General features: G+C 39.8%; 6 non-coding genes across 6 annotated transcripts; 2 read left to right on the forward strand and 4 right to left on the reverse strand.

Annotated features, from left to right (window-relative positions):
- Nucleotides 1-448: 448 nt before the first annotated feature.
- On the reverse strand, nt 449-521 carry trnat-ugu (transfer RNA threonine (anticodon UGU)). The gene has a single exon. It is a non-coding gene; the product is annotated as a tRNA-Thr (tRNA).
- A 2,996-nt stretch (nt 522-3,517) lies between these two features.
- On the reverse strand, nt 3,518-3,590 carry trnat-agu (transfer RNA threonine (anticodon AGU)). The gene has a single exon. It is a non-coding gene; the product is annotated as a tRNA-Thr (tRNA).
- A 5,103-nt stretch (nt 3,591-8,693) lies between these two features.
- trnaf-gaa (transfer RNA phenylalanine (anticodon GAA)) lies at nt 8,694-8,766 on the forward strand. The gene has a single exon. It is a non-coding gene; the product is annotated as a tRNA-Phe (tRNA).
- Nucleotides 8,767-13,092: 4,326 nt separating this feature from the next.
- trnas-gcu (transfer RNA serine (anticodon GCU)) lies at nt 13,093-13,174 on the reverse strand. Its single transcript has one exon. It is a non-coding gene; the product is annotated as a tRNA-Ser (tRNA).
- A 4,375-nt stretch (nt 13,175-17,549) lies between these two features.
- LOC132897277 (U2 spliceosomal RNA) lies at nt 17,550-17,738 on the reverse strand. Its single transcript, XR_009656298.1, has one exon. It is a non-coding gene; the product is annotated as a U2 spliceosomal RNA (small nuclear RNA).
- A 3,306-nt stretch (nt 17,739-21,044) lies between these two features.
- On the forward strand, nt 21,045-21,134 carry trnar-ucu (transfer RNA arginine (anticodon UCU)). Its single transcript is given in 2 exon segments — nt 21,045-21,081; nt 21,099-21,134. It is a non-coding gene; the product is annotated as a tRNA-Arg (tRNA).
- Nucleotides 21,135-23,406: the final 2,272 nt, after the last annotated feature.

Here is a 23,406-nt window from a genome sequence, read left to right on the forward strand (position 1 = left end):
CTGATGAAATATTTTCAAACATGAACTTGCCTTTAAATCTGAAACACAGGTCTATAGGGCTACAGGAACATTGGCGGTCATCTGTAGTTTTCAAGTGTGGGGGCTTTTAAGCCAAAACTTGGTGCTTTTGTTGGCCACAAGCTGAAGGCCTGGCAAGTCAGGGTGTGTAAGAATGTATGTATGGCACAGCAGGCCACTCCAAAAATCCACCAGAATGCAGGAACATCTACTAAATCCAAAATCTCAACCCCCCCCCCCCCCCCCCCCATTGTCCATCTCCAGCTGGACGACCCACAAACAAAACACCAGAATGCAGGGGGACAAGTGAATATCAAACTGAATACAAAATTCCCACTTACTGCATGGTGTGTGGAAAAATTTTGCCGTCGACCCCCCAAAAAAAAATTTCACTCCAAGGAATTTTGAAAAGTTGGCAGCCCTGCCTTACAGGCCCCAGTGACAATTGAACTCACGACCCCTGGTTTACAAGACCAGTGTTTTCACCACTGAGCTATGGAGCCTTAACTCTTTCACAGCTGCTGAAGCTTGGGGCCACAGCAGAACCTTGAAGCCCCTACACCGATCCTCAAAACAGCCCACAGAAATTGGTGTCACATCACTCACAACTTTAGTTCTTAGCTGCAGTTAGCTTCTGTTTACTATTTGTCTCACAAAAAAAGGCACACATTTTAAATAATGTGGTGTGTCAATCGTAGAGTGGGCTGTGGACTGTACATTCTGGCTACTTTCTCATCTGAGCTAACAAAAACACTGGACAGGCCAAGCCCTCAAGAGACGAACCATAAGCACCATGAGTGACCTCCTGATCTTCAGGCTCTTCATGCGGGGTCATCCTCAGCAGCAGCCAATGGTTTTCAGGTGATGAGAACTCCAACCAAAAAAAATCCAAACAGTATTTTTGGTTGCATGTCTGTGAAGATTCTCAGTCATCCAGGTCATAGTAAACTGTGGGTGGTAAAAGAGAGCAACTGGACTTGCTTGAAGATTCTTGAAGACGTTTCACCTCTCATCCGAATACTTCTGTCTTAGAAGCCTTTCGGATGAGAGGTGAAACGTCTTCAAGAATCTTCAAGCAAGTCCTGTTGTTCTCTTTTACCACCCACAGTATTTTTGGTCCTTTTTTTTATCCTCCACCCAAACGAAGTTTGGCGGGGGATATAGAAACGGGTTCCATCTTGTCATGTTTTCATTTCCAGGCCATATCTTTAAAACTACTGAAGATATTTTCATGAAACTTTGTATACGTATCAAGCAACATGTGAACTGCTGTGTTTTGCTATTTTGGATTTTTGAAAAATTAATTTTCAAATTTTTACATAAAAAAAATAGATTTTGAATTAGTTCCTAAGAACAATGTTCGTTTCCAGAGCATATATCCAAAACTATTCATGATACGGATTTGAAACTTGGTATGTATGTTAACAAGATAATGTATATGTGCCTTTTGATTCTAAGAAATGTGAGAAATTTAAATTTTTAGCTCACCTGGACCAAAGGTCCGGTGGGTTTATGCCATGGGCTGCTGAGGTCAGTGTAAAGAGGTAGGGTTGGTTTCCTGCAGCAGAACTTGAAAAATGTGACAATATCTTGAAACTTGGTATATAGTTGGCATATAGGGTGGAGGATATATGTGACTGTCTTCATGTCATTTTTAACTTGTAATTTTCTTAACCTCATGCTTTTTCCGTGTACATCTCATAGAGTTCTTGTCCCGAGTTTCCTAGTGCTAAAAGTTGGAATTGTGTAACCAGGAACTTACACATATTTGCAGCATGATAAGAATCCTTTAGAGTTTTAATTGAAGTCTTTTGTTTACGATGTCAAAGGCTCACTGATAGAGACTTGAGTGCAACATGCTTTGAAGAAACTTTATAGTCAGGGAGCATATGTAACCTACTTTGCAAAATTTGCCAAGTCTGGTTTCTCAGTATTAACCCTTTATTTACATCCCAAACATTATTTTTACTTGTTGTAATGTCAGCAATCACCATTTTCACCAAAAAAGGAAATGCTAAATATCGCATGTAAAAATGTAAAAAAAACAACCATATATCCATATCACTTAAGTCCATTATAACATCTGTATTTTTTTTAATTACCCATTTACTAACTTTATATGAATAGAAATCATATATTTACATGATATTATCAAGTTAAGTTTAAAATGAAACATTTAAGTACATAGAGAACATAAAAAAGCCAGAAATATTTTACACTATTGCTACAGAACTTGAGAATATTTATAGCTTATCTACATTCCAGAACTCAGCTCACAATCTCTCATTTTAGAAATTTCTGTGATACATTTATTACTAAGCTGCTCACAGTTTTTATTTTATTTTTTTTATGTCCAAACTGCATCAAGAAGTAACACTTTGCCTAAGGATTCAAACACAAAACATGAAGATAAAAGCAGTTATTGGTAACACATTATGACCAGAACAGCCACTGGACTATTTTCAAAAGTAAACAATGTCACTTTCACAACTAGACAATGTCAGTTTCCTCTGTATCTGCTGGACTATCTGTTGTTCTGTATGGAGAGTGCATGGACAGATAAGCATCAGACATTTCAGTAACTCTATAACTAACAGGTTCACTAGTTATCTACAATTTGTAAGAAAGAGTTATATTCTTAACTATGGCAGACATCTAACACAAGCATGCAAACGTACAGACAGGCAAAGATAGACACACAACGAAGCGACTAACTTGCTGAAATAATTTTTGCAACAAATCTCACAGAGTTATGGGACCCAAACAGAAAATCAGTCACCTTGTTAAACACTTTTTTCATCAATCTTGAAACAAACATACTTTTAGATAAAGAATCTATAGAGTAACAAACTCCGAAAAGCAGAAAGTTATGTCAGTTGAATAGACTGAGCAGCACACCACCTCTGAGGTTCTAACTGATCCCACTCAGTAGTTTAGGCCCTTTTAGGGTTAAATGGGTATCTAATGTATGAACCCTGCTTTTGACCTGAGTAAGAAGGTTGCGTGCCACAAATAACACCTATTATGGATATAATAATTGCATATTAATTATGTAATACTTTTATACCAATTTCCTATATGTGGTTTCAGGGCTCTTTTTATGCGCAAAGTTCCCCTGCATAATTAACTATGAAACAGCAGCCTACAAACATTACAACAAGCCCAGATTTATGAATTCATATCTGAACTTGTATATTATTACCAAAAACAAGATTTGGTAAATTTTGCAAAGTAGCCTCCAAATATAAACAAATACCACCTGACAATGGGCATTGATGGAGACTTGAGGGCAAAGTGCTTTGCAGAAATTACACACCAAAGACAACTTCAGATCCTCAGCAATCTCACTTATCTTCAAACTGTCTATTTGAGGCCCTTCTGACCAGCAGAAAGTGGTCTTCAGGTGATGAGAAGTCATCAGTAGTACTTTCTGGTGTCAGCATTCTCAATATCCCCTCTTTTACCTAGATCATCCTTCCACCTTCAAAGCATTCCTTGCAGGCCCCAGTGAGAATTGAACTCACAACCCCTGGTTTACTAGACCAGTGCTCTCACCACTGAGCTATGGAGCCTTAACTCTCTCACAGCTGCTGAAGCTTGGGGCCACAGCAGAACCTTGAAGCCCCTGCACTGGGGTTATGACTGTGAAAGTGTTTTCAAAATTTCTACTTTCCTGATGTTGCATTTGGTGAACTTTTACTCATATATTACTTTTTTGAAGTTATTTTTATTGGGTCATGCAAAAACCTCCCGCACCCAACATCACCTCACTTTTGATAAATACATGTATATGAAAGAAATAAATCATGATTATAAAATAAATTCATTGAAAAATGTGTAAAGTACTTTTATATAACAATAAATTGCTTAACAATTGTTGTAATAATAATTATAATTGTTAATTAAGTATTAATTATTGTTATATAAAAGTACTTTACACTTCTTTCAATGAATTTATTTTATAATCATAATTACTATTTGTCTCACAAAAAAAGGACACACATTTTAAATAATGCAGTGTGTCAATGGACTGTACATTCTGGCTACTTTCTCAAGTATTTTTCAAATTTTTACATAAAAAATAGATTTTGACTTAGTTTCTAAGAGCAATGTTTGTTTCCGAAGCATATATCCAAAACTATTCATGATACGGATTTGAAACTTGGTATACATATTAACAAGGTGATGCAGATGTGCCTTTTCAGACTAAGAAATTTGAGAAATTTAAATTTTTCATGTTTCCATGGAAACAATTTCAGACTAAGTCTCTCAGGTTAGTCTGAGGTTTTGTTTCCAGAGCAGAACTTGAAAACTATGAGTGGTATGGTCTTGAAAGTTAGTCTATACCTATCTCTGAGTAGTTTGCCATGATCGTATAGTGGTTAGTACTCTGCGTTGTGGCCACAGTAACCCTGGTTTGAATCTGGGTCATGGCAAGAAAAAATGCTACCTGAGTAGGCATAATTTTGGGTGGTGTAAGTGGTTAGCATGGTTGCCTCACAGCAAGAAGGTTCTGGGTTTGCAGCCAGAGGGGGCCTTTCTGTATGGAGTTTGCATGCTGTGTCTGGGTGCTCTGGTTTCCCCCACAGTTCAAAGACATGTGATTAGGTTAATATGGGATGGCCTTGAGCGAGGCACCTAACTCCCAACTGCTCCCTGGGTGCTGTTAGCATGGCTGCCCACTGCTCTAGGTATGTGCGTGTGTGGGTTCACTGCTTCAGATGGGTTAAATGCAGAGAGGAAATTTCACAAGTGCATGATGAATAAAGTTGTGCTTTCTTTCTTTTCTTTATGTGTTGATTAAGTAATGTATATGTGCCTTTTGAGACGAAGAAATGTGAGAAATTTTAATTTTTAGCTCACCTGGACCAAAGGTCCGGTGGGCTTATGCCATGGGCTGCTGAGGTCAGTGTAAAAAGGTAGGGTTGGTTTCCTGCAGCAGAACTTGAAAAATGTGACAAATAATATCTTGAAACTTGGTATATAGTTGGTATATAGGGTGAGGGATATAGATGACTCTGTCTTCTTGTCTTTTTTAACTTGTAATTTTCTTAACCTCATGCTTTTTCCATGTACATCTCATGGAGTTCTTGTCCCGAGTTTCCTAGTGCTATGTAACCAGGAACTTACAAATATTTTCAGCATTATAAGAATCCTTTAGAGCTTTAATTGAAGTATTTTTGTTGGTGTCAAAGGCTCAATGATAGAGACTTAAGTGTAACATGTTTTGAAGAAACTTCTTCCTCAGCAGCAAGAACTCACAAGCACCACTTCTCTCAGGTCCCAATATTTTTAGATCAGAACCTGAGACGTGATCTTTCTCCCTTCAGGTCTGTCAAAGGCCCCAATGAGGATTGAAGGAGGAAATAAGAAACACAAATAAATAAAACACCCAGTTTCTTTCTCTCTCTCTGTGCAACCTTCACTCGATCCAGCAAACGTCACACACAAAATGCATCACACCTCTTAAGGCCTAATGGCTTGGTGGCATCTTTCATAATATTACCAAGAGCAGCAGCTGGTTTGTTCCTCACCTCAATGAAATAACAGGCTTCATTATTACAAAGTCAATAAATCAATCACATTGTAATAATAATAATAATAACTTGTCATACTAAATTATTTGTCATGATTTATACTTATTTACAGCAATTTCAGATCAGGCCAAATCTCCTAATGCAGCAAAACCACTTATAAAACAAATATAGCAGGGAATTTAAACATTTAATAATGTATTGATTAGATTTTTACAGATTAGAATGATTAATTTTTCATAATTCCATGAATTCTACTGACAGTCTGAGTTGAAGACAGGTTCCCCATGTGAGGCTGAATGTAAAGCCAGGATGCTTCAGTAAGAATCAACAATCTGTCAGTAACAATGGTGACACTGTCATGTGGTGCTGTGGGCTGGAGCTTCATGAACCTTTATGATGTGAACATATCATAGTACAGAAAGAATACTTTCACTCCGCTGAGACCATTCATCATGTTCACTGTTATATTCATGTGTCTGTGGTGAGTTAAATTTGACCTTTTTTGTCACTGCAGAAATATTAAGCGTTGAATTAGTGATTTATTCTTCTGTGTGGTGGGAAGAAAAATGAGAATGTGCATGCTCTCTTCTCCATGACAGGTGACTCCATGGCAGCTTCAATAAAGCCACTTTTCACACATACAGTTATAGATGAAGGCAGTGACGTTACTCTGTCCTGCAGCGACAAATCAAGTGGTACAGGAAACTACCTGCAATGGGACAGACAAAATCTAAACTGGAGTTCCTTCTTTTTATATCCCAAAGTGGATATAAAAGTGACTCAATCTCACCACGTCTCTCTGCTGAAGTTGATGAAAAGAATAACCAAGTGGATCTGCTCATCTCCTCTGCTGCTGTTTCAGACTCTGCACTATACTACTGCGCTCTGCAGCCCACAGTGACAGGAAATCCAACTGCACTGTACAAAAACTTTCACACAGTTATGTTATACTGAAGGCTGATCAACTGCTAAGGTTACACAATTCCGGATGATATAATATCAATGATATAATCAGTTAAAAATAAATCAATGGATGGTTTGAGAGGTCAATAAAAATATACACTCACTTGCCAGTGTAATCGGAACTTGTTCTTGATTTGAAGATTCCTGTTCTTGGCTGCAGGAGTGGAACCCAGTGTGGTCTTCTGCTGTTGATTGCTGAGCTCCTTTTCTGCTCACCATGGTTGTAAAGAGTTGCTGTGAGTTGCTATATCCTTGCTAAAAGCACTAAACAAGTTTTCAATAAGTTCATATACATCCCACTTTCTGAAGTCAAGATCCTGCAGAGTCTGAATTTTACAATAATATTTGTGTGTTAGCTTTTTGTAATCCACAGTGATTTTACACAGTGAGGTGTGTTTTAGTGAAATGAAGTCAATATTGAGAATTCCTGATATATATTAGCCTGCTACTAGGAACAGCTATTACACATAATATAATCTTATACCTTTTATATATTTACTTAAAGATGAGAAAATTGTCATGCTTGTGTGCAATCTACTTTCAGTGTTTCCTCTTTTTATAATAAACTGTTTATTGGTGAATTATTCTTAAATGCTTCAATATGTCTCAATGCTTGTAAAAATATTTCTGCGAACAAAGACTAAACGATGGGAGAAAATCTTTCAGCAACATTGGTAACAGCCGAACATTGGCACCAGTTACCAGTTCTGTTCATACGAACTTTCATTTCTGAGAGGATCCATAAGCAATACTCTTCTTTAACATAATGAGAGCATGAAAACTGATTCCATCATTGTCTTGATTGTTGGATTTTAAGTCATCCTTTTAATGTACGTCTTATGTTTAATGACAGTTTTTCAATGAAAAATACTGTTTCACAAAAATGTTCAGTGATTCCTTGATGACTTCTGTTAAAAGTGAGTTTGGATATTTGGGGTTTATATTCTTTTTTCAGGTTTATTTTGACAATCTATGCTTTTTAATTATACCAACACAAAAACTATACAGCACAACAAAAAACAAAGACAATAGACAAAGACAACAGTGCACAAACAATGAACACAAGATGTGCAAAGAACCAAATGAATAGGTAGATTTTCAAAAGTGCAAATTAAATCTTTAAGTGATTTATACAGTATCAGTGATTTGTATCAGTTTTTTTTCTACCATTTTCTACATCGCAGAACAATACTGAAGACACCAAAACTTTGAAAAAACATATGGAACACACACACAGAACTATGTGACATACAAAAAAGTAAAAAAAAATTCCCACATGAATGACAGACCGCATAAGAAACAAGGGGATACAAAAATTAGAACAACAGGGACAATAGAAAGAAAAGAGCAATGACAAAACCTACACAATGATCACAATACAAAAGAACAGTAAAAGATAGTGCAAAAACCCCATCATCCCACCGGCGAAGCAGGCAGGGGCCTGATACAGACACAGCAACCACCGATGGGTCACATCACCGCCCCCAGGACTCCAGACAGACCAAACACAGGGCAGCAAACGGGAGAGTAGAGCCGACACCAGTGCGCAGCTTTGTCCTCGACCTGCACTGCAACAACCTCATGCCATCTCTCCTGCACATCTAACATTGTGTGTGTGTGTGTGTGTGAGAGAAAAAGATTTTGATCATATATATATATATATATATATATAATTAAAATCTTCCTATTCTTTATTCAGTTTTTTATTTCACAATCTATTTTATACACTACACACAGATCAAAACCTCTCTCTCTCTCTCTCTGTGTGCGTGTGTGCACTTATAAGGGAGATCATTATTCACTTGATACTGTGGATAACAGTGAAATAATCAAGACTGCATGCTTGGGGGGTAACAGTGAAATGAGCGAGCACAGAGAACACATTTACCTCATTATTTAGCTTATTATTTGCTCATTCTTTCATGTGAACATTTGTTCATTTAATTAAAAACATGCTTGGAATAAAACAAATTGCCAACAACATAAAAGAGTTTCATTAATCAATTACCACATTACATATGTCATGCTTCCAGATGATACTATATATTATTTTAAACACTTTATATTTCATTAGATTTTGGTTCAAAAGGAACACCATGTGACCTTACCGATTGGATTTAGCAACTACTCATGTTTATATCGGTGACATGACTTCTCAGATGGTGGCATGATCTTGCCGAAATAGCTCAGTAGGGAGAGCGTTAGACTGAAGATCTAAAGGTCCCTGGTTCAATCCTGGGTTTCGGCACTGTGGGGTGTGTTCATCTAAGCCTTTGACACTTAAAAGGTGTGTCGCTGCTGAAAAAAAGCAGAATTTTGATCCATTGTAGCCCAAAGTCAGCAGGACACTTGCAGAATGAATGGGTTTGATTTGTTCCAACAAAGAGAGGTAACTTCAAGCTGACAGGACAGTTTGGTGTCTGCTCCACACATTTTGCAAAAGATAAATTTGTGAGGCAGATTCACATAGAAGGATTTGATTGATGTCTGGTACACGGAGCAGTTCCTATGATCTGGAAACAAAAGTCAGGAGCGCCATCCCAAAGAGCTCACCGCACAGTAAGGGTCAAGCTTGCGTTTAACCTGTTGCTTGAATTTATGAGTTGTCCATTGGCGTCGCCAGACCCATTTCACTGGGTTACATGCCCCAGTATATATCTGCTGTGATCCAGTAAAATTTCCTGATCACATTTCAGAAACAGTAATGTATTTGGCACTGCGGAATAACCGTACACTGTAAAAAATTGCAGCCTCATTTAGTTATGTCCACTTACTACCTCTCTTTAGCACAAAGAGCTCTGACAATTTTTGGATTTTGAACTCAACTTTATGAGTTTTAGAAAGTAAAACTTATTGCTATCCATGGTGTTGACTATTTGAGAATTTCGCAGATTTGTATGTGTTGATTGAACTTGGGTTTGTACGTCATCAGTTGAAAAAAAGGAGAGGAAAAAAGGCGGGAAATTAAAACTTATTCATTGTGTTGACTATTTGGAAATTTGTCAGATTTGATTTAACTTGGGTTTGTAAGTCATCAGTTGGAAAAAAGGAGAGGAAAAATAAGGTGGGAATGGGGGATGGGAGCTACAGAAAAAAACAACTGTTTGCAGTGTCTTTAAGGCAACATTGAAGAATGGGAATACATTGCAGATAAGTCATATTTCGAATTCTATTCAAAATATACATATTTTGCAGTAAACAAGAAGGGACTTGTTCCACCGGTGGAAGAAGACTATTTCCCTAACAATGGCCTGTTAAAATAAGCGGAGCAATACAACACTGTCTGTACTGAGTGCAACTGGAAAACCAGATTGTCGAGAGACTCGTGAGTTTTTCATGCAGCATCAGTGCCAGGTGAGTTTGATAATCTTTAATTCACTATTTTTCCATTAACCGTCGGTGCAGTAATGTAATATCAGTAACTATGTAGGTTGTGTTTTTTAATAGCAGGGAAAAGCTAAATTCGAGCCTTTGATTATAAGCTAATGGCTTAGTGGCATCTTTCATAATATTACCAAGAGCAGCAGCTGGTTTGTTCCTCACCTCAGGCTTCATTATTACAAAGTCAATAAATCAATCGCATTATAATAATAGTAATAATAGCTTTTATACTAAATTATTTATCATGACTTATTCACAGCATTTTCTGATAAGGCTAAAGTCCCTAATGCAGCAAAACCACTTATAAAACAAATGCAACATGAAATTTAAAGATTTAATGATTTATTTATTCAATTACGGTATATTTTTACAGACCAGAATGATTGATTTTTCATAATTATATGAATTCTGCTGACAGTCGGAGTTGAAGACAGGTTCCCCATGTGAGGCTGAATGTAAAGCCAGGATGCTTCAGTAAGAATCAACAATCTGTCAGTAACAATGGTGACACTGTCATGTGGTGCTGTGGGCTGGAGCTTCATGAACCTTTATGATGTGAACATATCATAGTACAGAAAGAATACTTTCACTCAGCTGAGACCATTCATCATGTTCACTGTTATATTCATGTGTCTGTGGCTTTCACTCGGTGAGTTAACTTTGACTTTTTGTTCTTGCAGAAATATTAAGCATTGAATTAGTGATTTATTCATCTGCGTGGTGGGAAGAAAAATCAGAATGTGCATGCTCTCTTCTTTATGACAGGTGACTCCATGGCAGCTTCAATAAAGCCACTTTTCACTCATACAATTATAGATCAAGGCAGTGATGTTACTCTGTCCTGCAACTACAAAGCAAGTGGTAAAGGAAACTACCTGCACTGGTACAGACAATATCCAAAATCTAAACCTGACTTCCTTCTTTTTATATCACAAAGTGGACATAAAAGTGACTCAATCCCACCACGTCTCTCTGCTGAAGTTGATGAAAAGAATAACCAAGTGGATCTGCTCATCTCCTCTGCTGCTGTATCAGACTCTGCACTATACTACTGTGCTCTGCAGCCCACAGTGACAGGAAATCCAACTGCACTGTACAAAAACTTTCACACAGTTATGTTATACTGAATGCTGATCACTTGTCAAAGTTACATAATTCCAGATGATATAATAGCAATGATATAATGAGTTAAAATCAATAAATGGGGGGTTAGATCAGTCAATAAAATATATATTCAGTGTGTCTTGGCTCGGGGTGGCACGGTGGTGTAGTGGTTAGCATTGTCACCTCCCAGCAAGCAGGTCCGTGTTTGAGCCCCGTGGCCGGCGAGGGCCTTTCTGTGCGGAGTTTGCATGTTGTCCGCGTGGGTTTCCTCCGGGTGCTCCGGTTTTCCCCACAGTCCAAAGACATGCAGGTTAGGTTAACTGGTGACTCTAAATTGACCATAGGTGTGAATGTGAGTGTGAATGGTTGTCTGTGTCAATGTGTCAGCCCTGTGATGACCTGGCAACTTGTCCAGGGTGTACCCTGCCTTTCGCCCGTAGTCAGCTGGGATAGGCTCCAGCTTGCCTGCGACCCTGTAGAACAGGATAAAGCGGCTAGAAATAATGAGATGAGATGAGGTGTCTTGGCTCGGTCTCCTGCTCCAGATCTGTGTTCACACTCAGGATCACACTTTTTGGTTGCTAAGTACAATGATTTCGTAGATTTTTGTTGTTGTTGTCAATGGCTTCATAATATATTCAAAACACACACACACACACACACACACACAAATACTCTCAAGACTCATAATGGGCATTTTAGACTTGCCTTGCCAGTTACTGAGCGATATATTTAATAAACTCCACAAAGATCAACATACACTTGCATTTGTTGTCCTACCTTAACCTGACCATAGTTTTCATTGATATCACTGTTTAAAGATCGTGATGGCCAAATGAGACTTTGAAGCGCGTATCAAGAATAAGGGGGCAGATGAAGCTCCGCTTTGAGGCTTTGTATCGTTGAGCAGAAAACCACATGACCCATGATAAACAAGGCCTCGGTTGTGATTCACTAAAAGGTTCATTACTCAGACTCTTATTCAGCAGACTTCACTAGCGACCTACTGCTAAGAGAAATGTACAGCATGTTTAATTTCTACCTCACGTCAATGTTCTGCCACTTTACATTATTCTTTGCATGTACAGTAATTTGCACAATGTTCCATTTTAAAATAACTTATGTCATCAGATTTTTTTTGCTTGTTTGTTTTACTTGTTTGCCTGTATGTTATTTGGTGTTGACCCTCTGTCTCTCTCTTACACACACACACACACACACTTTGTCTCTTTCTATGGATTTATGGTCAGTATAATTTTGTCTGCACAATAAAAAGGTGTACATAAAGGGAGTAAGCTTTGTGTTCAGTGCTTATGTGATGGGACTGTGAGTGCTACTGCAGCCGTGCAGTGCACAGAGTAACTTTTAGGGGAACCTTTATTGATTTTTGTTGAGGAGCAGATTTTTTTTCACTGTGTTTGGATTGAGGTGATTCCTTTTCTGAGAAATTCCCTCCCCAGCCTCACGTGGTTCCCTCACGTGGTTTTCTTCCAAACGAGCCACGCCTCGAGGCGGGGCGTCATCTGCCACTAACCCTTATACTCGGCACGCGCTTCGGAGCCTCGGCTTCAGACGGCCATCACTATCGACCAATAATTGCTGATTATTGTCTGTCTGTATTTTGTCACAGCATTAAATCATAATGTATTTTGTGTGTGTGAGCAGTTTAAGGACAGTTCCCCCATTTCCCCCTGATGAAGCGATCAGCCAGAATGTGTTTCTATCTGACACTTAAAGACATTGATTTGAATTAGAAAGTCTGCAAAGGGAATAAATCTGAAGAAATAGTACAGATCTTTGCACAGATAACTAGAAAAGGTGGCATGAATTCAGTTACAGCCTCTGAAGCAGTGAACACGTGCAAACGCTCAGTGAGCAGCCCAGAGCGCACAGCGAGCAGTCAGGGGTTCGGTACCTTGCTCAAGGCTGCCCCACGTCAACCTAACTGCATGTCTTTGGATTGTGGGGGAAACCCGAGCACCCGGAGAACATGTAAACTCCACACAGAAAGGCCCTCCCTGGGTTTGAACCCAGAAACTTCTTGCTGTGAGGTGACCGTGCTAACCACTATGCCGACCAAAAGAACATGCGACGAGGGTGGGACTCAAACCCACGCATGCAGAGCACAATGGATTAGCAGTCCATCGCCTTAACCTCTCGGCCACCTCGCCCACATTTGTGTGTGTGTTTATTTATTTTGTATGATGCAATGATCTTTGGTGTGTTCGTAACTCTGTCAAAGTCAAAACTCAGACTCATTAAAATATTTGTTGGAACATTATTGCTGTATATTTATTTAATAAGCCTGTTATGAAAATGTGAAAACTACATATTCAAAAAAAATAAATCCGTCTAAAATGCTCATCTGAAGTCTGACTGAAAATGAAATTATCATCATTTGAAACCAATCGCAGTAAATTCTGTGCTGCTTTTCCTGATGGTAGAATAATTATTGGACTCGGACTGATGGGTTCGGAACCAAACAAAACCGCTTCCTCATAAAACAACGTGGTGGAACAGAAAGACTTCACCGGCCAATCACGCGGCACTTTCCTCATGAATATTCATGATTTCCCCGCCCACCTCGCGGAAATAGACCCCTTTGCATGTTTGTAAACAAACCGACCGTTGCCAGGATGCGTGCGCAGCCTGGACCCAGAAACAATGGCGCTGCCCATAGACCGGCATTATGAGCTGTCAGATTATGCCAAACAATTGTCGTTACAAGATCGAGAACGCTACATAAATAAGTTAACTCTAACAAGTGGACATCGCCTACTGGATCCGCATTTAATTAAAGAGTGGACGGACGATGTTAGTAAGTTCCCTGGTATACAATGGCCAGATATATACTTGTACCTTCAGGGCCAGCCCAAGCCTTTAAGGGGCCCTAAGCAGAATTTGATTTGGGGACCCCCCACACCACCAAAACTACACTGCTGCCTTATTATTTCTTAGGCTACACAGTTAGTCTAGTTAGTCTAGCCACCCACCATAATCTGCGTTTTTAGTTGGTTTACATTATACTGCAACTTGTGGCTATTGCAATATAAAATATTCAGAGTGATGTGTGGCATATTTGTAAGTAAAACAACAAATCAGTAGACAAGACACTGTATATGTAAACAAGTTAACCAGTTTATTTTGCACTAATGTGCAAAACAAAGCCTAACATACACAGTTCTTACAAACAGTACTTAGTACTTGTACTTGTAACCGTTATTAAATAACAAACAAATAAATAAATCTTAAAATCTGGAATAAACCTTACATCTTAAAAGAAATCTTAAATAAATTCACAAAATGAACAGAGAAATTTGCAGCATAATAACATCAACAATAACACAACAACAACCTATTATGTTGCACTTAAAACTATTTATAGGATTTATTGGTTATGTCATTCAAAATAAATATTTAACTGTGTTTCAACAACAACATTATTTTGAAATAAAAGTGTGATTAATTCATGATTTGGTAGTAACATATTATGACTCACTTGGAGCACTTTCATCAAAGGAGCAGGAGGCGGAGGTACCCGGATCTGCCTGGGCAGATGTGGTTGATTGTGTCCCAAAAAACCTCAGCAGGGCTCCTGCAAAATAATGGTACACCAGTACATCATTAATAAATTATTTTAATTTAATGACACAAAAATAGTAACATTGGACATTCAAACTTACCTTTTTCTTGCTGCTTTTTTCTTCCTCTTCTCTGCCCCAGATAGATAATTTCTTTTTTGAGACATGGCTTAGCCATCTAGTCCACCTATCTTCCGAAGTGAATAACTCCTGTCACGTCACGTGGGTCTGGTTGTGCAGGAGTGCAGTGGCAGCAACCAGCAGCAAGGATTAGTTAACCTAATGTACCAACTATGAAAATTATACAAAAAACATTATTTTGTGTCTTTTGTTTCTGCTATATCATGTCACTGATATTACGTTTTTTTAATTAAAAATATTTTCGCAGGTGGGCATTCCAACTGCTCTTGGGGGCCCCCTGGTGGTGTGTGGGGCCCTAAGCAGGCGCTTAATTCGCTTATGGCTTGGGCCGGCCGTGCGTGCCTTATTGACAAGACTTCAGTGTACACCCACGAAAAACTTCGTGCCTACAAGTCTTTAGACGCATATGATTATGTTATGATGGCACAAAATCTGGACTGCTTGAGTCAAGCGAGACCTCTCCTACAAACAAAATTGCATGCAAAGCTAAGTTAACATGCTAACAATATTCATTACATTGTGTAACTATGACCCAGCTAATCAGACAAACGTTACCAAAGTATTTTGCTACATCAATAAACGAAGACTAGAAAGAATAAAAAAGAAAGATTTAATAAATAGCCTGATCTTACCTGTGATGAAGTGGGCGCTGCAAACCTGCACATTTTTGATAGTGCTTTCATCCCAGTCTACACGTTTGATGGCTTGTAGTCATAGACGTCGGCGATTTTTTTGGAATGGGTGAGATCCTGCTGGAATTCTGTACATTTTAACCCCATCACTGCTACGATTCTGACACCCGACAACACAACAACTAGGCATTTCTTCCAAATATTTCTTCTCGTCTCTACCGTCGCTGAGTCTTTTTTGGGTCCAGGCTGCGCGCGCAATTTCCTCTTACGTATGAATGACGTTTATTGCGAAGGGGTTTATTGAAAGGTGTTTGTGTTTAAATGTTTGGAAATCCCCACAAAACGCTCATTTGTAGAAGCGGCGAGATCAGGATCCCAGCAACGACTTTGACACAGCGGTTATTCCTGCAGCACCACTGGGTTTATTCAGGGCCGCGTTAACCCTTGCTGAGGCCCTGGGCAGACACCCCCCCGAGGCCCCACCCCCGCCTGTTGTCAACTGCGCTCAGCAAATTCACCCCCTCAGATGTGCCTGTCTAACTAGACACAGAAACTTAAATAATGACAGTGGCACAATTAGAAATACTATTGAACGATACAACTTTATATCCATCAACACCTATTTAATCGAGAAAAAGCAATGGTGAAATAGGCAATTGCATGGTGAAAAAATCCATCAGACATCACGGTTAACAAGTCTGGTTAACTAAAGTTTAGCCTCAAGAAGCCTTTGAATGAGTGAGTCAATGAACAACATGTCAAGAACATAACCTCGGCCTACAAGTTTCTTTAGTATTCAGAACAAGAACATTCATTTGGTATATAACCATTCGTTTTCATTTTGGAATCCAGGTGACTTTTAACTTGTGAAAACAAAGAGCGATAACAAACAAAGAAAAATATCTTGCTAGAGGTCTGCACGGGACAGAATTTTCAGTCCCGCTCCCGCCCGCTCCCGCATTGTGCAGTCCCGCTCCCGCTCGCTCCCGCATTGTGCAGTCCCGCTCCTGGCCGCTCCCGCATTGTGCAGTCCCGCTCCCGCAAAGAATTATGATTTTCAGTCCCGCTCCCGCCCACGCCTGCCATATTTTGTCCTGCTCCCGCCCGCAAATCCCACATGATGCAGACGTTCGCGTTATTTCTCACGAAAGTTCTTGTCATTGGCTTGGGGAATTAAACATGCTGAGCTTAGCTGAGCTCTCCACTGACCGATCCTTCACCTAGCGCATGTAGCGAGGGTGCGCCTTGCCAGGCGGCATGCGCAGCTGAGGCTTTACAGAGATACCCAACACACCTACCAAAATCTACAGTGGATATTAAGAATATTGCACATTGCACATTGCTTATATGTCACTCCTCACATTTACATTCTAGGAAATACAAGTAGGCCTATAAGAAATTAATATAATTTAAAGACACAGCGTGATGGTGCCCCGCCCCCTACTTTGAGTGGATTTGAGCATAAATATCTACAGCTCACGTTCAGTGGTGCGTTTCAAGCAATGTACCTCTTTTTAAAGCAACACTTACTTCTGAAGCACTGTGAGCTTCACGAGAGGAGCTCTGCTCTTCTGCCATGATCGGAGATCTCAAACACGGAAGAGCAGAAAGGAATCGGAAACGTACACGAGATTAGACCACATCTGCAAATTGAGGCATCTTAAAATGTTTTTATTAATGCCAAATAAAATATCCAGCACAAATTATATATGATAGACATAAATTAATAATTTATAAATTTTATTTTAAACACGTTTTTAGTTAGCGGGACTGCAGCTTATCACCTCTCCCACCCGTGCCCACAATGAGCTTTCAAAATCACTGTCCCGCGGGAGTGCAGGGCTCTATATCTTGCTTCTCAGAAATAAATCTCAAAATGTTAGGCTATGTGAAACATTTCATCCTTTCACACACGTAATGTCCCAAACAGCAGTGGCACACAGCTTTGCGCATTCAGTTTTACAGCCATGGGTCAACTTACAAGGGCACTTTCATACTTTTCTGGAAAGTGAAGTCATTAATTAAATCATTGAACTCAAGCTGGCGTAGTGTGTGAAGACATGGTGGACAGTGATTGTATTAACAATGACGGGTGATTTATGCGACGAGACCATTTTTAGACCAAATTTAATTGATCATCATCATTCAGAAAACACATCAAACACGAAAGTGACATAGGATTTTTTTTTTTCAAGAAGGGCACTATTCCTGGAGGTACTGCAATACTAGGTTGATGCATGAAGCAGAAGGAGCAAGCCCCTATTCCAGCTCCCTGTTCTAAAAATCTCTTTAATATAACATTCATTTAAAGAACATATCAGATATTAAACTGATAAGAGCAGATACTACATTTGATCTTAGCCAAAAGGCAGAAAAGTGATAATTGGCTGCAGTTAAGAGCTTTAAATGTACCACTTCCAAATATTAAAATCCAGAAAGGTGAACACAGCTGAATCCTTCTGAAGAAAGATATTAGCTCAGGGGTGCACCAAATGGTTGGAGGAGATTCTTTGCAAGAAGCTTGATATTTCTAATATTTGATTACCAAAAGCATACAACTCAGCCAGAGCAAAACCTACAAAAAAAAAAACAAAAAACAGTTGAACTTACTAATATGCCTCTCTCCAGCAAGCTTTAGTAAACCACAAAAGCTTTATATGTTAATGAAGAGAAACCTGAGCTATATTTAATACTGGATCAGGTTAATGAAACTGTATTGGAGGTCCAGAAAGCTGGTATAGGGTAATTTGGCCTTGGCCAATCTCTTACACCTTTACAGCTTTATTATCCATTGCAAGCAGGCAGGGAAATGTCTGACCAACGAGCATTTTTGATAGATAGATAGATAGATAGATAGATAACATTTTTGGTGGTCAAATGTTAGAAATATTGAGCTTTTTGCATGGACCCCCCCACACACACACGCCCCCAAGACGATGTCTCTTTTCAAAAGGATTCAGCTGTCAGTAAGTAGGAAGTGGGGATTGTTGAATTTTGAAAAGGAACAGGTGAGTGTTGTGTGATCTGTCTAATGAAAAAGTAGGGGAAAGAATTACTGCAGACTAACGGTCCAGCTGCTTGTTGAGCATGGAGAAAACCAGGAAATGGGGAAAAGTTAGGTCGGGCAAAGAAAGAAATATTTTTTTCTTTATTATTTTAACAAGGTCACCAATAAACAAATAATATCCTGACAAATAATATCTGGAAATAATATTTTGTCATCAAAAATGGCAAAAGCAACAATAGAGCTTTGGTCAGACCTCAAGTTATTTGACACATGGAGAGTCACTAATCCCTGAGAGAAAGATTTTACATTTTTCCTCACATCCCCATCATTCTTTTTCTAGAATTGATTACATTTTCATCTCTAGATCGGCCCTTGACAGAACTGGAGCCTGCTCCATTAACACATGCATTCTCTCAGACCACTCATCAATCTCTATAGAACGCCTGCCTCTTTACTATGACCCTTTATCTAGACATTGGCGTTTAAATCCATCTCTTCTTAGCAATCCTGCATTTTTGACATATTTAGGAAATCAATGGGAACTTTTTATTTCTACAAATGATTCACCTGAGGTTTCAGCCTCGACCTTATGGGAAACAGACAAGGCCTTCCTCAAAGGGTCTATCATTTTTTACACAACTGCGAAGAGGAAGAACATATTAGCAAAACAGTTGGAGCTTGATCGAGACATTGCTATCTTGGAAAGAGATTTTAAAGTGTCTTTCTCCAGTTCTGTGTTGAAGAAATTAGAAGCAGCCAGATCTGCTTTAGATCAACTGCTAACTCAAAAAGCAGAATCAGCAATATTTTACGCCAGGCACAGACTGTTTGAATCTGGGAATAAATCCATCTGGCTACTTGCTCATCTAGCTCAAGCTATACTCATCTGAGTGTCAAAACATATCAATTCTAAGGATTTTTTTTTTGACAGAATTAATCTCCCTACCCTATCTGAAGAAAGCAGAAAAGGTCTGTGTAGGCCAGTCACAGCCTAGGAAGTCTTGGAGGCCATTAAATCCCTACAGAGTGGGAAAGCACCAGGCCCTGATGGGTTTGGACCTGAATTTTATAAAAAGATGGCAAAGTTTGAAGTGGGGCACTTAACTAACATGTTTATGGAATCATTTAGGAGGGGCACACTCCCACCAACTTTAAATCTCACCCATATTTCTCTGATTTTAAAGAAAGATAAATCTCCTGATCTTTGTACATTCTATAGACCAATAAGCTTGCTTGGGGTTGATTGTAAAATTTTGTCTACGCTTCTGGCTAGAAGTTTGAAAGAAGTGTTGCCCATTTGAGTGAGACTGGACCAGACAGGATTCATCAGGGGTAGGAACTCACACTCCAGTGTCTGATGGCTTCTAAATGTTATACAATTAACGCAAATGACAAAAAAGCAAGGTTGTTGCTGTGTCACTGGATGCTGAAAAAGCATTTGATCAGGTGGGAGTATCTATTTGATGTTTTGAACAGGTATGGTTTGGACTCCAGTTTTGTTGAGTGGATCAAGGTGCTGTACAGGTCCCCAGCTGCGAGGGTTTTCATAAATGGTTCAGTATCGGATATCTTCCCCTTGAGTAGAGGTACTCGTCAGGGCTGTCCTCTCTCACCTTTATGATTTGCACTGGAACAGAACAGGAAATGTGAGGCCAGCCAGGAATTTGAAAGAATCTGAGAGGAAACACCACAAAGGAAGGGCAAAATGGGCTCTGTGGCACAAAGGATAGCGTGTTGGACTTCTAAGGTCATCGGAGAAGCCATTCAAAGGTTGTGGGTTTAAGTCCCACCAGAGTCATTTCCTTTTGCATAAGCTCTGCAGGGAAGCTTCTTCCAAACGAAATCGTCGACCTGAGGCGAAATCCTTTGGATATGGCCATTCCCTCTTTTCCATCTGAGATGCAATTCTTTCTTGACCCCAGTCAAACAGTAATATCACCATGTTCCACCTCTTCCTACGAATTTGGCCAAAAGGAAGCTGTACCTGAAATTCCAGTTCCTCACAATACTCATGACATTCACTCCTGCCATAATTTGTGCTTACACCTCCAAAGCCCACACTTGCGTTCTCCATGTGGGAGAAAACCCAGCAGCACCTGATGCAAGACTCTACTGAATGTTGATTTCAGTTGCTCACAGAGAAGGCTCGTTGCATTTAAAGGCTTGCCGATTCAGGTCCTGCCACAGGTCTTTGCTCTCGAGACTCTCTTGAAGGTTTCTTTCAATTGCTGACAAAAATGCACCTCTACAATCAAGAAGTACAGGCAAGCAGTATGGCGCCCATAATTGTGGAAGAGCGTGAGATGAAAAGCCATGCCAAGATGATAAAACTGGCCCAATAGGGACTGCCAGTAAACAGGAGCCATGGTATCCCAGCAGTGCCTGAGACAAAAGTCTTCTGTCAGTGCAAGACCAATTCCTTCCGTGCCCATCTTACTTTCTGAGCTGAAAAACGAGCGAAGACGGCATGGTGGCATACTGGATGTTGAATTGCAGGCCTTGTGATGATGCTTGTGGCTTGAGATCCTCCCAGAGTTCATTGGTTTTGAGGTTTACTGCATGTTCATTTCATCTGTTATGACGAGAAAAGGACTTGTCCCTAGAACAGAACAGGAAACGTGAGGCCAGCCAGGAATTTGAAAGAATCTGAGAGGGAACACCATGAAGGTAGGGCAAAATGGACTCTGTGGCGCAATGGATAGCGTGTTGGACTTCTAGGGTCATCAGAGAAGCCATTCAAAGGTTGTGGGTTCAAGTCCCACCAGAGTCATTTCCTTTTGCATACACTCTGCAGGGAAGCTTTTTCCAACCGAAATCGTCGACCGAGGCGAAATCCTTTGGATATGGCCATTCCCTCTTTTCCATCTGAGATGCAATTCTTTCTTGACCCCAGTCAAACAGAAATATCACCATGTTCCACCTCTTCCTATGAATTTGCCCAAAAGGAAGCTGTACCTGAAATTCCAGTTCCTCACAATACTCATGACATTCACTCCTGCCATAATTTGTGCTTACACCTCCAAAGCCCACACTTGCGTTCTCCATGTGGGAGAAAACCCAGCAGCGCCTGATGCAAGACTCTACTGAATGTTGATTTCAGTTGCTCACAGAGAAGGCTTGTTGCATTTAAAGGCTTGCCGATTCAGGTCCTGCCACAGGTCTTTGCTCTCGAGACTCTCTTGAAGGTTTCTTTCAATTGCTGACAAAAATGCACCTCTACAATCAAGAAGTACAGGCAAGCAGTATGCCACCCATAATTGTGGAAGAGCGTGAGATGAAAAGCCATGCCAAGATGATAAATCTGGCCCAAAAGGGACTGCCAGTAAACAGGAGCCATGGTATCCCAGCAGTGCCTGAGACAAAAGTCTTCTGTCGGTGCAAGACCGATTCCTTCCGTGAATATGTTTGACATCTTCAATATCGCTTGCTTTCAGTATGTAAACAAAGCTCGCTTGTCCCCCAGGACAAGGGCAGTAACGGTTGCGAATGTAAGTGTGACATCGGTGCAAGGGGTCTGTTGCAAATTTTGGCAATGTGGCACAAAGTTATTGAAGGGAACTTATTTATAATCTCACCATCTGGTGTGACCCAGATGAGGATGGGTTCTCTTTTGAGTCTGGTTGTTCTCAAGGTTTCTTCCTCATGTCATCTCGTGGAGTTTTTGGTTGTTTCTCAGAGATGAACCCTTAAATGTTGTACAAAAAAAAAAAAAACTCCTTCAAGATTGTTTCCCAGCAAAACAAGTCCTAGCCACTGACATAAGCAGTTCTTGGTTCTAAACCAGCAAGGATTTGGTGGCACACTGTGACCAGTTTTCCTGGCTGAGAGCTGTTTCTTTGGCTGTGGAAACTTCAAGAACTGGCTCAAGATTAGGCACCAGCTCAGAACCAGCACTCAGTGGAAAAGTGGTGACTTGGTGGACAAGTGGTATTCGAGGATCAGCAAAGGGTCCTCAAGGTTCTGCTTTGGGCTGATTCTACAATAGATAGGTGCCTGTTTAGAGCACTGGTCTTGTAAACCAGGGATGATGATTTCAATTCTCACTGGGGCCTTTGACCTTCCTTCTGAAGGTAGAGAGTTGTGAGCTGAGATATTGGGACTGAGGAAAAGTGGTGCCTGTATCATTCATTGCTTGTGAGTTCTCACTGTTTCTTCAAAACAGTTCTGCTCAATTCTCTATCAGTGAGCCAGTTGATATAAAAAAAAGACTACAGCTAAAACTCTAAAGGATTCTTATCATGCTGCACATATTCGTAAGTTCCTGGTGACACAATTATAATTTTGGACTATGTAGTGCTAGGAAACTTCGGGCAAGAAGACTATGAGATATGCATGGAAAAAGCATGAGGTTGAGAAAATTACATTTTTTTAAGAACCAAAAACACTGGTCAGTTTTTTTTGGTTGGAGTTCTCATCACCTGAAAACCACTGGCTGCTGCTGAGGATGGCCCCACATGAAGAGCCTACTCAAGCGAGTAGGATGCTTCTTTGCTTTACTCCTGCTTTGCTTCTGCTTGATCTTTATTTTATTTTACTTTTTCACTTAATTTCCACTATTTCTTCATTTTATTTTTCACCTTTACAAGATAAGTTAGCTTTTAAAACAAAATGCCAGGGGGCAAAAAATCCAGGAGATCCTGCAGAAAATGCACAGAACTAGAACAGAGGATTTCTATCCTGGAATCAAAGATTGATGCTCTGCCAAAGACGGATGAACTAAGAGCGATATCTCATGAAAGGAGTACAGAAACAGTGGCTGAGAATGCAGAGATTGCACCCCGACAGGCCGATGGCATTGCAAATCGAGTGGATGAATGCATCGATCTAACAAAGCAAAATGTGAGTACAGAAAACTGGCACACTATGGGTGGCAGGCCCAAAAATAAAAACAGAAGAGTAATTACCTCAACACCAGTTTGTTCTGATACTATGCAACCCATGCTCCACAGCCATGCTATTAGAAATAGAGCCAGGTCTACAAACTACAATAGGATTTACAATCTTATGGAAAATCCACAGCCCATAAGGCTTCAGAACAAATT

The sequence above is a fragment of the Neoarius graeffei genome, chromosome 1 (genome assembly GCF_027579695.1).
Source record: "Neoarius graeffei isolate fNeoGra1 chromosome 1, fNeoGra1.pri, whole genome shotgun sequence".
NCBI lineage: Eukaryota > Metazoa > Chordata > Actinopteri > Siluriformes > Ariidae > Neoarius > Neoarius graeffei.